Here is a 16,477-nt window from a genome sequence, read left to right on the forward strand (position 1 = left end):
TGAGAGCTACAGGACTAGCAGACAAAGGCAGGTAACAAATAAGAGACGGGTATGCTGCTTTTCCAGAACTAACGCAGGTAAGGCAAAATTTTCCCTAAGTACAATGTGGTGGAGGCAAAGGTAGCTAGCGGGCATGTACCAACGTCCAAATTAGCCAGAATTCTCTGTTACCTAGCCTAGAGGGATCCGAGTTTAGTATCCTCAAAGAAAAAATCTCTCTTGGAGGAAGCCAAATCTTTTTTCTAGAAGCATGCCAAGGTGAGAAGGCAAGGGAAGCTACCAGGCATACACTTCCCTCTAAACTTGGCCAAACCTGTGGTGTCCGTACCCTGAAGGGCTTTGCAGCTGGTACCCAGAGCTAAATGTGTCTCAGGCAGAATCCCAAACATCTTGAGCAGCTTTTGTGGAGGAAGCAAAGGTATGTAGCAGGCATGGAGCTACGTCCAACGTAGGGCCAAAGTTGAGAGAGACGTAACGTGGAGGGGTCTTCAGCTGGTATTGAGAAGCAGTTGTGTATTTGGAGCTAGCCCCAAAGTTTTGGAAAAGAAGATGAGCGAAGGGAAGTGAAGGTACCCAGGCAGGTACCTCCGTCCCAAATTGGGCAAAGTTGTCAGGTACCTAGCCTGAAGCGATCTGAGGGCAGGATCCCAAAGTAAATCTGTATGTGGAGGTAGGCACAAGGTTTTGGCAAACCAGATCAGCCAGAGGCAAGAGAAGCCTCTTGGCATGCACCACCTCTGTCGAAAATTGGCCCAAGTTCTTGGGTACCAATCCTGAAGGGTTCTGCGGACCGAATCCACAAGTCCCTCTCTCTCTGGAAGAGGCCAAAACATTTCAGAAAGTATGCCTGGGAGGAGGAATGGGTAGCTACTGGGCATGCACATAATTCCCAATTTGGCCAAACTTCAGGTAGCTACCCCAGACGGGTACGCTGCTTTTGTCCAGAACTGCCGCAGAGTGGCAAAATGTTTTGAAAAGTACAATGTGGCGGAGGCAAAGGTAGCTAGCGGGCATGGACCACCGTCCAAAGTAGCCCAAATTCTCTGTTACCTAGCCCAGAGGAATCCGAGTTTAGGATCCTCAAAGCAAAAATCCCTCTTGGAGGAAGCCAAATCTTTTGCAGAAGCATGCCGAGGTGAGAAGGCAAGGGTAGCTACGAGGCATACACTTCTGCAGAAAGTTGGCCAAACGTGTGGTGTCCCCACCCTGAAGGGCTTTGCAGCTGGTACCCAGAGCTAAATGTTTCTCAGGCAGAATCCCATACATTTTGAGAAGCTTTTGTGGAGGAAGCAAAGGTAGGTAGCAGGCATGCAGCTACCTCCAAAGTAGAGGCAAAATTGTGAGGGACTTAATACGGAGGGGTCTTCAGCTGGTATTGACAAGCATTTGTGTATTTGGAGCTAGCCCCAAAGGTTTGGAAAAGAAATGAGCGAAGGGAAGTGAAGGTACCCAGGCAGGTACCTCCGTCCCAAACTGGGCAAAGTTGTCAGGTACCTAGCCTGAAGCGATCTGAGGGCAGGATCCCAAAGGAAATCTGTATGTGGAGGTAGGCACAAGGTTTTGGCAAACCAGATCATCCAGAGGCAAGAGAAGCCTCTTGGCATGCACCTCCGTCGAAAATTGGCCCAAGTTCTCAGGTACCTAGCCTGAAGGGTTCTGCGGACTGAATCCACAAGTCCCTCTCTCTCTGGAAGAGGCCAAAACATTTCAGAAAGTATGCCTGGGAGGAGGAACGGGTAGCTACTGGGCATGCACATAATTCCCAATTTGGCCAAACTTCAGGTAGCTACCCCAGACGGGTACGCTGCTTTTGTCCAGAACTGCCGCAGAGAGGCAAAATGTTTTGAAAAGTACAATGTGGCGGAGGCAAAGGTAGCTAGCGGGCATGGACCACCGTCCAAAGTAGCCCAAATTCTCTGTTACCTAGCCCAGAGGAATCCGAGTTTAGGATCCTCAAAGAAAAAATCTCTCTTGGAGGAAGCCAAATCTTTTGCAGAAGCATGCCGAGGTGAGAAGGCAAGGGTAGCTACGAGGCATACACTTCTGCAGAAAGTTGGCCAAACGTGTGGTGTCCCCACCCTGAAGGGCTTTGCAGCTGGTACCCAGAGCTAAATGTGTCTCAGGCAGAATCCCATACATTTTGAGAAGCTTTTGTGGAGGAAGCAAAGGTAGGTAGCAGGCATGCAGCTACCTCCAAAGTAGAGGCAAAATTGTGAGGGACTTAATACGGAGGGGTCTTCAGCTGGTATTGACAAGCAGTTGTGTATTTGGAGCTAGCCCCAAAGTTTTGGAAAAGAAGATGAGCGAAGGGAAGTGAAGGTACCCAGGCAGGTACCTCCGTCCCAAATTGGGCAAAGTTGTCAGGTACCTCCCCTGAAGCGATCTGAGGGCAGGATCCCAAAGTAAATCTGTATGTGGAGGTAGGCACAAGGTTTTGGCAAACCAGATCAGCCATCTGTGTGGCATCCAGGGCAGCATTCATAGCACAGGCAGTTTGTATGTGGTCTTGGAGACTAGCTACGTGTGTCTTTATGCTGTGTGGGAGGCTACAGTTAAGGGGGAGTTAACCTTGCCAGCTGAATCAGGGCTAGCTTTGGGGATCTCCGGAAGAGATCCTTCTCCTGCATCGCTTGTATGCAGGCTGGTTTTTGAACAGATGCAGCCAAATCGGAGAATCCTGACGTCTTAATGACAAGGGATTGTCCTCTTTCTTGTGGGTCTATTCCACTGACCCGATAGGCAGCTAAAATGAATCTATGCCACTAACCCACAAGGAAGTTAATATGTTTATTTAACGTATAAATGCTATCGCAGGTATTCCTCACCAAAGTGAAGGTGAAGGTACAGAGCTTACCAAGGAGGTGTCCCTGTCTTGGTGGAGAAGGAGCACAGAACATTGCCTGCCTCTTGTAGGTTTTCAATTTTTCTTCTCCCCCCCAACCCCCCAGCTCTCCCTTTTTTCCTCACTCTAGGGTTTTGCTATCATTAATTTTTTTACCACTACCTCCTAACACTTTTATATCCTAGCTTATCTGTCCCAGCCTGGGATGACAATGAGCGTAATTTGGGCAAAAAGTTGAGTATTATAGTCTTCTATGTTTAGCATGTACTTCCTTAATCTCATTATCTTATTAAGAGTTAACTTTAATGTTTATTTTACAAGGAATGAAGAAAAAGGTTTCACTTTGGGCACGGCAGACTTCAGGATTCTGTTCTGATGCGCAAAGAGGGTTTGTCACAGCCTGGGTATGCTGCTTTTGTTCAGAACTAAGGCATGTAGGCCAAACTTTTCCAGTGTGCTCCAGGCACCTGGCAGGACCCCCTGGGGCAGGACAGCCCAGCGGTGAGCTTGAGAGAGCTGGGCCATGGACGTCGTGGGTGTGGAACTTCTCAGGGGCACAGGTATGGTGGAACCAAAAGAGAGTGTTCATCTCCAGGGGAAAGAGTGAGAAGTCCGCACTGTGGCACTTGGGGGCTCATGGACTCGCACATGCACCACCTTGCTCAGGACCAAGCATGGGGACCCAGCTCCTTGGGAAGCCAAGGACAGGGACCGTGACCACATGGCAGCCCTGTGCTGTCAGGGGCAGTGCATATTGTGACCCAGAGTGGTGCTAGGCAACCGCCATGTCCCACTGCAGGGCTGACAGGCACAGCCTCAGTCAGCCCCAAGGCAGAGCTGGCCCCAGCCCAGACGTGCGGCTCCCAACAGGGTCCTGGGGCACCAGTGCAGGTGGGCTCGAGCTGGATGGTCTTCAAGGTCTCTTCCAACCCCAGCCATTGTAGGATTCTGTGAGGGAGGCAGTGCACAAGGAAAATGGGGTGGGGTGCTGATGTCTGAAAAAAGCAAAGAAACAACAAAACTAAGAGGAGGATTCAAACTATCAAAAGTGGTAGGATTGAAGGAAAGACCAAAGAAAGAAAAGGTCATAATGAAAAGAAACAACCAGACAAAAGAAAATGAAACAAAGACTGTCTATTCCATTGTTGCAGGGTTGGGAACGTACACCGATGGACACAAAGGAATTAGAGCAACAGCCTTGGAGGAGTTTGAGGCAGCAACCCGAGGTTTCAGCTGTGTTCAGAGAATGCCAAAAGGAAAGGCTGAAAGAGATGCTTGGAAAGACCATTAAGGGGCAAAGAGGACCAGACCTCAACAAATGGAGAAAAACCTGGGGAAGCTCCGTGCAATTTGAGGTAATCCGTGAGAGCTACAGGACATGCAGACAAAGGCAGGTAACAAATAAGAGACGGGTATGCTGCTTTTCCAGAACTAACGCAGGTAAGGCAAAATTTTCCCTAAGTACAATGTGGTGGAGGCAAAGGTAGCTAGCGGGCATGTACCAACGTCCAAATTAGCCAGAATTCTCTGTTACCTAGCCTAGAGGGATCCGAGTTTAGTATCCTCAAAGAAAAAATCTCTCTTGGAGGAAGCCAAATCTTTTTTCTAGAAGCATGCCAAGGTGAGAAGGCAAGGGAAGCTACCAGGCATACACTTCCCTCTAAACTTGGCCAAACCTGTGGTGTCCGTACCCTGAAGGGCTTTGCAGCTGGTACCCAGAGCTAAATGTGTCTCAGGCAGAATCCCAAACATCTTGAGCAGCTTTTGTGGAGGAAGCAAAGGTATGTAGCAGGCATGGAGCTACGTCCAACGTAGGGCCAAAGTTGAGAGAGACGTAACGTGGAGGGGTCTTCAGCTGGTATTGAGAAGCAGTTGTGTATTTGGAGCTAGCCCCAAAGTTTTGGAAAAGAAGATGAGCGAAGGGAAGTGAAGGTACCCAGGCAGGTACCTCCGTCCCAAATTGGGCAAAGTTGTCAGGTACCTAGCCTGAAGCGATCTGAGGGCAGGATCCCAAAGTAAATCTGTATGTGGAGGTAGGCACAAGGTTTTGGCAAACCAGATCAGCCAGAGGCAAGAGAAGCCTCTTGGCATGCACCACCTCTGTCGAAAATTGGCCCAAGTTCTCAGGTACCTAGCCTGAAGGGTTCTGTGGACCGAATCCACAAGTCCCTCTCTCTCTGGAAGAGGCCAAAACATTTCAGAAAGTATGCCTGGGAGGAGGAATGGGTAGCTACTGGGCATGCACATAATTCCCAATTTGGCCAAACTTCAGGTAGCTACCCCAGACGGGTACGCTGCTTTTGTCCAGAACTGCCGCAGAGAGGCGAAATGTTTTGAAAAGTACAATGTGGCGGAGGCAAAGGTAGCTAGCGGGCATGTACCACCGTCCAAAGTAGCCCAAATTCTCTGTTACCTAGCCCAGAGGAATCCGAGTTTAGGATCCTCAAAGAAAAAATCTCTCTTGGAGGAAGCCAAATCTTTTGCAGAAGCATGCCGAGGTGAGAAGGCAAGGGTAGCTACGAGGCATACACTTCTGCAGAAAGTTGGCCAAACGTGTGGTGTCCCCACCCTGAAGGGCTTTGCAGCTGGTACCCAGAGCTAAATGTGTCTCAGGCAGAATCCCATACATTTTGAGAAGCTTTTGTGGAGGAAGCAAAGGTAGGTAGCAGGCATGCAGCTACCTCCAAAGTAGAGGCAAAATTGTGAGGGACTTAATACGGAGGGGTCTTCAGCTGGTATTGACAAGCAGTTGTGTATTTGGAGCTAGCCCCAAAGTTTTGGAAAAGAAGATGAGCGAAGGGAAGTGAAGGTACCCAGGCAGGTACCTCCGTCCCAAATTGGGCAAAGTTGTCAGGTACCTCCCCTGAAGCGATCTGAGGGCAGGATCCCAAAGTAAATCTGTATGTGGAGGTAGGCACAAGGTTTTGGCAAACCAGATCAGCCATCTGTGTGGCATCCAGGGCAGCATTCATAGCACAGGCAGTTTGTATGTGGTCTTGGAGAGGAGCTACGTGTGTCTTTATGCTGTGTGGGAGGCTACAGTTAAGGGGGAGTTAACCTTGCCAGCTGAATCAGGGCTAGCTTTGGGGATCTCCGGAAGAGATCCTTCTCCTGCATCGCTTGTATGCAGGCTGGTTTTTGAACAGATGCAGCCAAATCGGAGAATCCTGACGTCTTAATGACAAGGGATTGTCCTCTTTCTTGTGGGTCTATTCCACTGACCCGATAGGCAGCTAAAATGAATCTATGCCACTAACCCACAAGGAAGTTAATATGTTTATTTAACGTATAAATGCTATCGCAGGTATTCCTCACCAAAGTGAAGGTGAAGGTGCAGAGCTTACCAAGGAGGTGTCCCTGTCTTGGTGGAGAAGGAGCACAGAACATTGCCTGCCTCTTGTAGGTTTTCAATTTTTCTTCTCCCCCCCAACCCCCCAGCTCTCCCTTTTTTCCTCACTCTAGGGTTTTGCTATCATTAATTTTTTTACCACTACCTCCTAACACTTTTATATCCTAGCTTATCTGTCCCAGCCTGGGATGACAATGAGCGTAATTTGGGCAAAAAGTTGAGTATTATAGTCTTCTATGTTTAGCATGTACTTCCTTAATCTCATTATCTTATTAAGAGTTAACTTTAATGTTTATTTTACAAGGAATGAAGAAAAAGGTTTCACTTTGGGCACGGCAGACTTCAGGATTCTGTTCTGATGCGCAAAGAGGGTTTGGCACAGCCTGGGTATGCTGCTTTTGTTCAGAACTAAGGCATGTAGGCCAAACTTTTCCAGTGTGCTCCAGGCACCTGGCAGGACCTCCTGGGGCAGGACAGCCCAGCGGTGAGCTTGAGAGAGCTGGGCCATGGACGTCGTGGGTATGGAACTTCTCAGGGGCACAGGTATGGTGGAACCAAAAGAGAGTGTTCATCTCCAGGGGAAAGAGTGAGAAGTCCGCACTGTGGCACTTGGGGGCTCATGGACTCGCACATGCACCACCTTGCTCAGGACCAAGCATGGGGACCCAGCTCCTTGGGAAGCCAAGGACAGGGACCGTGACCACATGGCAGCCCTGTGCTGTCAGGGGCAGTGCATATTGTGACCCAGAGTGGTGCTAGGCAACCGCCATGTCCCACTGCAGGGCTGACAGGCACAGCCTCAGTCAGCCCCAAGGCAGAGCTGGCCCCAGCCCAGACGTGCGGCTCCCAACAGGGTCCTGGGGCACCAGTGCAGGTGGGCTCGAGCTGGATGGTCTTCAAGGTCTCTTCCAACCCCAGCCATTGTAGGATTCTGTGAGGGAGGCAGTGCACAAGGAAAATGGGGTGGGGTGCTGATGTCTGAAAAAAGCAAAGAAACAACAAAACTAAGAGGAGGATTCAAACTATCAAAAGTGGTAGGATTGAAGGAAAGACCAAAGAAAGAAAAGGTCATAATGAAAAGAAACAACCAGACAAAAGAAAATGAAACAAAGACTGTCTATTCCATTGTTGCAGGGTTGGGAACGTACACCGATGGACACAAAGGAATTAGAGCAACAGCCTTGGAGGAGTTTGAGGCAGCAACCCGAGGTTTCAGCTGTGTTCAGAGAATGCCAAAAGGAAAGGCTGAAAGAGATGCTTGGAAAGAGCATTAAGGGGCAAAGAGGACCAGACCTCAACAAATGGAGAAAAACCTGGGGAAGCTCCGTGCAATTTGAGGTAATCCGTGAGAGCTACAGGCCATGCAGACAAAGGCAGGTAACAAATAAGAGACGGGTATGCTGCTTTTCCAGAACTAACGCAGGTAAGGCAAAATTTTCCCTAAGTACAATGTGGTGGAGGCAAAGGTAGCTAGCGGGCATGTACCAACGTCCAAATTAGCCAGAATTCTCTGTTACCTAGCCTAGAGGGATCCGAGTTTAGTATCCTCAAAGAAAAAATCTCTCTTGGAGGAAGCCAAATCTTTTTTCTAGAAGCATGCCAAGGTGAGAAGGCAAGGGAAGCTACCAGGCATACACTTCCCTCTAAACTTGGCCAAACCTGTGGTGTCCGTACCCTGAAGGGCTTTGCAGCTGGTACCCAGAGCTAAATGTGTCTCAGGCAGAATCCCAAACATCTTGAGCAGCTTTTGTGGAGGAAGCAAAGGTAGCTAGCAGGTATGGAGCTATGTCCAAAGTAGGGCCAAAGTTGAGAGAGATGTAACGTGGAGGGGTCTTCAGCTGGTATTGAGAAGCAGTTGTGTATTTGGAGCTAGCCCCAAAGTTTTGGAAAAGAAGATGAGCGAAGGGAAGTGAAGGTACCCAGGCAGGTACCTCCTTCTCAAATTGGGCAAAGGTGTCAGGTACCTCCCCTGAAGCGATCTGAGGAGAGGATCCCAAAGGAAATCTGTATGTGGAGGTAGGCACAAGGTTTTGGCAAACCAGATCATCCAGAGGCAAGAGAAGCCTCTTGGCATGCACCTCCCTCCAAATTTGGCCCAAGTCCTGAGGTACCTAGCCTGAAGGGTTCTGCAGACCGAATCCACAAGTCCCTCTCTCTCTGGGAGAGGCCAAAACATTTCAGAAAGTATGCCTGGGAGGAGGAATGGGTAGCTACTGGGCATGCGCATAATTCCCAATTTGGCCAAACTTCAGGTAGCTACCCCAGACGGATACGCTGCTTTTGTCCAGAACTGCCGCAGAGAGGTAAAATGGTTTGAAAAGTACAATGTGGCGGAGGCAAAGGTAGCTAGCGGGCATGTACCACCGTCCAAAGTAGCCCAAATTCTCTGTTACCTAGCCCAGAGGAATCCGAGTTTAGGATCCTCAAAGAAAAAATCTCTCTTGGAGGAAGCCAAATCTTTTGCAGAAGCATGCCGAGGTGAGAAGGCAAGGGTAGCTACCAGGCATACACTTCTGCAGAATGCTGGCCAAACGTGTGGTGTCCCCACCCTGAAGGGCTTTGCAGCTGGTACCCAGAGCTAAATGTTTCTCAGGCAGAATCCCATACATTTTGAGAAGTTTTTGTGGAAGAAGCAAAGGTAGGTAGCAGGCATGCAGCTACCTCCAAAGTAGAGGCAAAATTGTGAGGGACTTAATACGGAGGGGTCTTCAGCTGGTATTGACAAGCAGTTGTGTATTTGGAGCTAGCCCCAAAGTTTTGGAAAAGAAGATGAGCGAAGGGAAGTGAAGGTACCCAGGCAGGTACCTCCATCTCAAATTGGGCAAAGTTGTCAGGAAACCTAACCGGAAGCGATCTGAGGGCAGGATCCCAAAGTAAATCTGTATGTGGAGGTAGGCACAAGGTTTTGGCAAACCAGATCATCCAGAGGCAAGAGAAGCCTCTTGGCATGCACCTCCCTCCAAATTTGGCCCAAGTTCTCTGGTACCTAGCCTGAAGGGTTCTGCGGAACGAATCCACAAGTCCCTCTCTCTCTGGAAGAGGCCAAAACATGTTACGAAGTATGCCTGGGGGGAGGAACGGGTAGCTACTGGGCATGTGCATAATTCCCAATTTGGCCAAACTTCAGGTAGCTACCCGAGACGGGTACGCTGCTTTTGTCCAGAAGTGCTGCAGGGAGGCAAAACTTATTCAAAAGTACAATGTTGCGGAGGCAAAGGTAGCTAGCGGGCATGTACCAACCTCCAAATTAGCCCAAATTCTCTATTACCTAGCCCAGGGGAATCCGAGTTTAGGATCCCCCAAAAAAAAATCTCTGTTGGAGGAAGCCAAATTTTTGCAGAAGCATGCCAAGGTGAGAAGGCAAGGGTAGCTACCAGGCATACAGTTATGCATAAACGTGGCCAAACTTGTGGTGTCCGTACCCTGAAGGGCTTTGCAGCTGGTTCCCAGAGCTAAATGTGTCTCAGGCAGAATCCCATACATTTTGAGAAGCTTTTGTGGAGGAAGCAAAGGTAGCTAGCAGGCATGCAGCTACGTCCAAAGTAGGGCCAAAGTTGAGAGAGACGTAATGTGGAGGGGTCTTCAGCTGGTATTGAGAAGCAGTTGTGTATTTGGAGCTAGCCCAGAAGTTTTGGAGAACAAGATGAGGGAAGGGAAGTGAAGGTACCCAGGCAGGTACCTCCGTCCCAAATTGGGCAAAGTTGTCAGGTACCTCCCCTGAAGCGATCTGAGGGCAAGATCCCAAAGTAAATCTGTATGTGGAGGTAGCCACAAAGTTTTGGCAACCAAGATAAACGGGAGGCAAGAGAAGCCTCTTGGCATGCACCTCCGTCGAAAATTGGCCCAAGTTCTCAGGTACCTATCCTGAAGGGTTCTGCGGACCGAATCCACAAGTCCCTCTCTCTCTGGAAGAGGCCAAAACATTTCAGAAAGTATGCCTGGGAGGAGGAACGGGTAGCTACTGGGCATGTGCATAATTCCCAGTTTGGCCAAAATTCCGGTAGCTACCCCAGACGGGTACACTGCTTTTGTCCAGAACTGCCGCAGGTAGGCGAAACGTTTTCAAAAGTACAATCTGGCGGAGGCAAAGGTATGCTACGGGGCATGTACCAACCTCGAAATTAGCCCAAATTCTCTATTACCTAGCCCAGGGGAATCCGAGTTTAGGATCCCCAAAAAAAAACTCTCTGTTGGAGGAAGCCAAATCTTTTTTCTAGAAGCATGCCAAGGTGAGAAGGCAAGGGTAGCTACCAGGCATACAGTTATGCATAAACTTGGCCAAATTTGTGGTGTCCCTACCATGAAGGCCTTTGCAGCTGGTACCCAGAGCTAAATGTATCTCAGGCAGAATCCCATACATTTTGAGAGGCTTTTGTGGAGGAAGCGATCGTTGCTAGCAGGCATGCAGCTACGTCCAAAGTAGGGCCAAAGTTGAGAGAGACGTAACGTGGAGGGGTCTTCAGCTGGTATTGACAAGCAGTTGTGTATTTGGAGCTAGCCCAGAAGTTTTGGAAAACAAGATGAGCAAAGGGAAGTGAAGGTACCCAGGCAGGTACCTCCGTCGGAAATTGGGCAAAGGTGTCAGTTACCTAGCCTGAAGCGATCTGAGGGCAGGATCCCAAAGTAAATCTGCATGTGGAGGTAGCCACAAGATTTTGGCAAACCAGATCAGCCAGAGGCAAGAGAAGCCTCTTGGCATGCACCTCCGTCAAAAATTGGCCCAAGTTCTCAGGTACCTAGCCTGAAGGGTTCTGCGGACCGAATCCACAAGTCCCTCTCTCTCTGGAAGAGGCCAAAACATTTCAGAAAGTATGCCTGGGAGGAGGAACGGGTAGCTACTGGGCATGCGCATAATTCCCAGTTTGGCCAAAATTCCGGTAGCTACCCCAGACGGGTACGCTGCTTTTGTCCAGAACTGCCGCAGGGAGGCAAAACTTTTTCAAAAGTACAATCTGGCGGAGGCAAAGTATTCTACCGGCCATGTACCAACCTCCAAAGTCGCCCAAATTCTCTGTTACCTAGCCCAGGGGAATCCGAGTTTAGGATCCCCAAAGAAAAAATCTCTCTTGTAGGAAGCCAAATCTTTTTTCTAGAAGCATGCCGAGGTGAGGAGGGCAAGGGTAGCTACCAGGCATACAGTTATGCATAAACTTGGCCAAACTTGTGGTGTCCCTACCCTGAAGGTCTTTGCAGCTTGTACCCAGAGCTAAATGTATCTCAGGCAGAATCCCATACATTTTGAGAGGCTTTTGTGGAGGAAGCGATCGTTGCTAGCAGGCATGGAGCTACGTCCAAAGTAGGGCCAAAGTTGAGAGAGACGTAACGTGGAGGGGTCTTCAGCTGGTATTGACAAGCAGTTGTGTATTTGGAGCTAGCCCAAAAGTTTTGGAAAACAAGATGAGCGAAGGGAAGTGAAGGTACCCAGGGAGGTACCCCCGTCGGAAATTGGGAAAGTTGTCAGGTACCTAGCCTGAAGCGATCTGAGGGCAGGATCCCAAAGGAAATCTGTATGTGGAGGTAGCCACAAGGTTTTGGCAAACCAGATCAGTCAGAGGCAAGAGAAGCCTCTTGGCATGCCCCTCCGTCAAAAATTGGCCCAAGTTCTCGGGTACCTATCCTGAAGGGTTCTGCGGACCGAATCCACAAGTCCCTCTCTCTCTGGAAGAGGCCAAAACATTTCAGAAAGTATGCCTGGGAGGAGGAACGGGTAGCTACGGGGCATGCGCATAATTCCAAATTTGGCCAAAATTCCGGTAGCTACCCCAGACGGGTATGGTGCTTTTATCCAGAACTGCCGCAGGGAGGCGAAACGTTTTCCGAAGTACAATCTGGCGGAGGCAAAGTATGCTACGGGGCATGTACCAACCTCCAAATTAGCCCAAATTCTCTATTACCTAGCCCAGGGGAATCCGAGTTTAGGATCCCCAAAGAAAAAAATCTCTGTTGGAGGAAGCCAAATCTTTTTTCTAGAAGCATGCCAAGGTGAGAAGGCAAGGGTAGCTACCAGGCATACACTTCCCTGTAAACTTGACCGAACTTGTGGTGTCCGTACCCTGAAGGGCTTTGCAGCTGGTACCCAGAGCTAAATGTATCTCAGGCAGAATCCCATACATATTGAGAGGCTTTTGTGGAGGAAGCAAAGGTAGCTAGCAGGCATGCAGCTACGTCCAAAGTAGGGCCAAAGTTGAGAGAGACGTAACGTGGAGGGGTCTTCAGCTGGTATTGACAAGCAGTTGTGTATTTGGAGCTAGCCCAGAAGTTTTGGAAAACAAGATGAGCAAAGGGAAGTGAAGGTACCCAGGCAGGTACCTCCGTCGGAAATTGGGCAAAGGTGTCAGTTACCTAGCCTGAAGCGATCTGAGGGCAGGATCCCAAAGTAAATCTGCATGTGGAGGTAGCCACAAGATTTTGGCAAACCAGATCAGCCAGAGGCAAGAGAAGCCTCTTGGCATGCACCTCCGTCAAAAATTGGCCCAAGTTCTCAGGTACCTAGCCTGAAGGGTTCTGCGGACCGAATCCACAAGTCCCTCTCTCTCTGGAAGAGGCCAAAACATTTCAGAAAGTATGCCTGGGAGGAGGAACGGGTAGCTACTGGGCATGCGCATAATTCCCAGTTTGGCCAAAATTCCGGTAGCTACCCCAGACGGGTACGCTGCTTTTGTCCAGAACTGCCGCAGGGAGGCAAAACTTTTTCAAAAGTACAATCTGGCGGAGGCAAAGTATTCTACCGGCCATGTACCAACCTCCAAAGTCGCCCAAATTCTCTGTTACCTAGCCCAGGGGAATCCGAGTTTAGGATCCCCAAAGAAAAAATCTCTCTTGTAGGAAGCCAAATCTTTTTTCTAGAAGCATGCCGAGGTGAGGAGGGCAAGGGTAGCTACCAGGCATACAGTTATGCATAAACTTGGCCAAACTTGTGGTGTCCCTACCCTGAAGGTCTTTGCAGCTTGTACCCAGAGCTAAATGTATCTCAGGCAGAATCCCATACATTTTGAGAGGCTTTTGTGGAGGAAGCGATCGTTGCTAGCAGGCATGGAGCTACGTCCAAAGTAGGGCCAAAGTTGAGAGAGACGTAACGTGGAGGGGTCTTCAGCTGGTATTGACAAGCAGTTGTGTATTTGGAGCTAGCCCAAAAGTTTTGGAAAACAAGATGAGCGAAGGGAAGTGAAGGTACCCAGGGAGGTACCCCCGTCGGAAATTGGGAAAGTTGTCAGGTACCTAGCCTGAAGCGATCTGAGGGCAGGATCCCAAAGGAAATCTGTATGTGGAGGTAGCCACAAGGTTTTGGCAAACCAGATCAGTCAGAGGCAAGAGAAGCCTCTTGGCATGCCCCTCCGTCAAAAATTGGCCCAAGTTCTCGGGTACCTATCCTGAAGGGTTCTGCGGACCGAATCCACAAGTCCCTCTCTCTCTGGAAGAGGCCAAAACATTTCAGAAAGTATGCCTGGGAGGAGGAACGGGTAGCTACGGGGCATGCGCATAATTCCAAATTTGGCCAAAATTCCGGTAGCTACCCCAGACGGGTATGGTGCTTTTATCCAGAACTGCCGCAGGGAGGCGAAACGTTTTCCGAAGTACAATCTGGCGGAGGCAAAGTATGCTACGGGGCATGTACCAACCTCCAAATTAGCCCAAATTCTCTATTACCTAGCCCAGGGGAATCCGAGTTTAGGATCCCCAAAGAAAAAAATCTCTGTTGGAGGAAGCCAAATCTTTTTTCTAGAAGCATGCCAAGGTGAGAAGGCAAGGGTAGCTACCAGGCATACACTTCCCTCTAAACTTGACCGAACTTGTGGTGTCCGTACCCTGAAGGGCTTTGCAGCTGGTACCCAGAGCTAAATGTATCTCAGGCAGAATCCCATACATATTGAGAGGCTTTTGTGGAGGAAGCAAAGGTAGCTAGCAGGCATGCAGCTACGTCCAAAGTAGGGCCAAAGTTGAGAGAGACGTAACGTGGAGGGGTCTTCAGCTGGTATTGACAAGCAGTTGTGTATTTGGAGCTAGCCCAGAAGTTTTGGAAAACAAGATGAGCAAAGGGAAGTGAAGGTACCCAGGCAGGTACCTCCGTCGGAAATTGGGCAAAGGTGTCAGTTACCTAGCCTGAAGCGATCTGAGGGCAGGATCCCAAAGTAAATCTGCATGTGGAGGTAGCCACAAGATTTTGGCAAACCAGATCAGCCAGAGGCAAGAGAAGCCTCTTGGCATGCACCTCCGTCAAAAATTGGCCCAAGTTCTCAGGTACCTAGCCTGAAGGGTTCTGCGGACCGAATCCACAAGTCCCTCTCTCTCTGGAAGAGGCCAAAACATTTCAGAAAGTATGCCTGGGAGGAGGAACGGGTAGCTACTGGGCATGCGCATAATTCCCAGTTTGGCCAAAATTCCGGTAGCTACCCCAGACGGGTACGCTGCTTTTGTCCAGAACTGCCGCAGGGAGGCAAAACTTTTTCAAAAGTACAATCTGGCGGAGGCAAAGTATTCTACCGGCCATGTACCAACCTCCAAAGTCGCCCAAATTCTCTGTTACCTAGCCCAGGGTAATCCGAGTTTAGGATCCCCAAAGAAAAAATCTCTCTTGGAGGAAGCCAAATCTTTTTTCTAGAAGCATGCCGAGGTGAGGAGGGAAGGGTAGCTACCAGGCATACAGTTATGCATAAACTTGGCCAAACTTGTGGTGTCCCTACCCTGAAGGGCTTTGCAGCTGGTACCCAGAGCTAAATGTATCTCAGGCAGAATCCCATACATTTTGAGAAGCTTTTGTGGAGGAAGCAAAGGTAGCTAGCAGGCATGCAGCTACGTCCAAAGTAGGGCCAAAGTTGAGAGAGACGTAACGTGGAGGGGTCTTCAGCTGGTATTGACAAGCAGTTGTGTTTTGGAGCTAGCCCAGAAGTTTTGGAAAACAAGATGAGCGAAGGGAAGTGAAGGTACCCAGGCAGGTACCTCCGTCGGAAATTGGGCAAAGGTGTCAGTTACCTCCCCTGAAGCGATCTGAGGGCAGGATCCCAAAGTAAATCTGTATGTGGAGGTAGCCACAAGGTTTTGGCAAACCAGATCTGCCAGCTGTGTGGCATCCAGGGCAGCTGTGTGGCATCCATAGCACAGGCAGTTTGTATGTGGTCTTGGAGACTAGCTACGTGTGTCTTTATGCTGTCTGGGAGGCTACAGATAAGGGGGAGTTAACCTTGCCAGATCAATCAGGGGAAGCCTTGGGGATCTCCGGAAGAGATCCTTCTCCTGCATTGCTTGTATGCATGCTGGTTTTTGAACAGATGCAGCCAAATGGGAGAACCCTGAGGTCTTCATGACAAGGGATTGTCCTCTTTCCTGTGGGTCTATTCCACTGACCTGATAGGCAGCTAAAATGAATCTATGCCCCTAACCTCTAGGCAGTTAATATGTTTATTTAACGTATAAATGCTATCGCAGGTATTCCTCACCAAAGTGAAGGTGAAGGTGCAGAGCTTACCAAGGAGGTGTCCCTGTCTTGGTGGAGAAGGAGCACAGAACATCGCCTGCCTCTTGTAGGTTTTCAATTTTTCTTCTCCCCCCCAACCCCCCAGCTCTCCCTTTTTTCCTCACTCTAGGGTTTTGCTGTCATTAACTTTTTTACCACTACCTCCTAACACTTTTATATCCTAAGCTTATCTGTCCCACCCTGGGATGACAATGAGCATATTTTGGGCAAAATGTTGCGTATTATAGTCTTCTATGTTTAGCATGTACTTCCTTAATCTCATTATCTCCTTAAGAGTTAACTTTAATGTTTATTTTATAAGGAATGAAGAAAAAGGTTTCACTTTGGGCACGGCAGACTTCAAGATTCTGTTCTGATGCCCAGAGAGGGTTTGTCACAGCCTGGGTATGCTGCTTTTGTTCAGAACTAAGGCATGTAGGCCCAACTTTTCCAGTGTGCTCCAGGCACCTGGCAGGACCCCCTGGGGCAGGACAGCCCAGCCGTGAGCTTGAGAGAGCTGGGCCATGGACGTCGTGGGTGTGGAACTTCTCAGGGGCACAGGTATGGTGGAACCAAAAGAGAGTGTTCAGCTCCAGGGGAAGAGAGAGAAGTCCACCCTGTGGCACTTGGGACTCCTGGACTCGCACATCCAGCACCTCGCTCAGGACCAAGCATGGGGACGCAGCTCCTTGGGAAGCCAAGGACAGGGACCGTGACCACATGGCAGCCCTGTGCTGTCAGGGGCAGTGCATATTGTGACCCAGAGTGGTGCTAGGCAACCGCCATGTCCCACTGCAGGGCTGACAGGCACAGCCTCAGTCAGCCCCAAGGCAGA

At 49.5% G+C, this 16,477-nt stretch overlaps 1 long non-coding RNA gene across 1 annotated transcript; it reads left to right on the forward strand.

Moving 5' to 3' along the window:
- Nucleotides 1-41: 41 nt before the first annotated feature.
- Nucleotides 42-14,826, forward strand: LOC136786492 (uncharacterized). Its single transcript, XR_010825342.1, has 5 exons — nucleotides 42-2,909; nucleotides 3,164-3,402; nucleotides 3,994-6,241; nucleotides 6,496-6,734; nucleotides 7,326-14,826. It is a non-coding gene; the product is annotated as an uncharacterized lncRNA (long non-coding RNA).
- The last annotated feature ends 1,651 nt before the right edge of the window (nucleotides 14,827-16,477 follow it).

This window comes from Anser cygnoides, chromosome 16, assembly GCF_040182565.1.
Source record: "Anser cygnoides isolate HZ-2024a breed goose chromosome 16, Taihu_goose_T2T_genome, whole genome shotgun sequence".
NCBI lineage: Eukaryota > Metazoa > Chordata > Aves > Anseriformes > Anatidae > Anser > Anser cygnoides.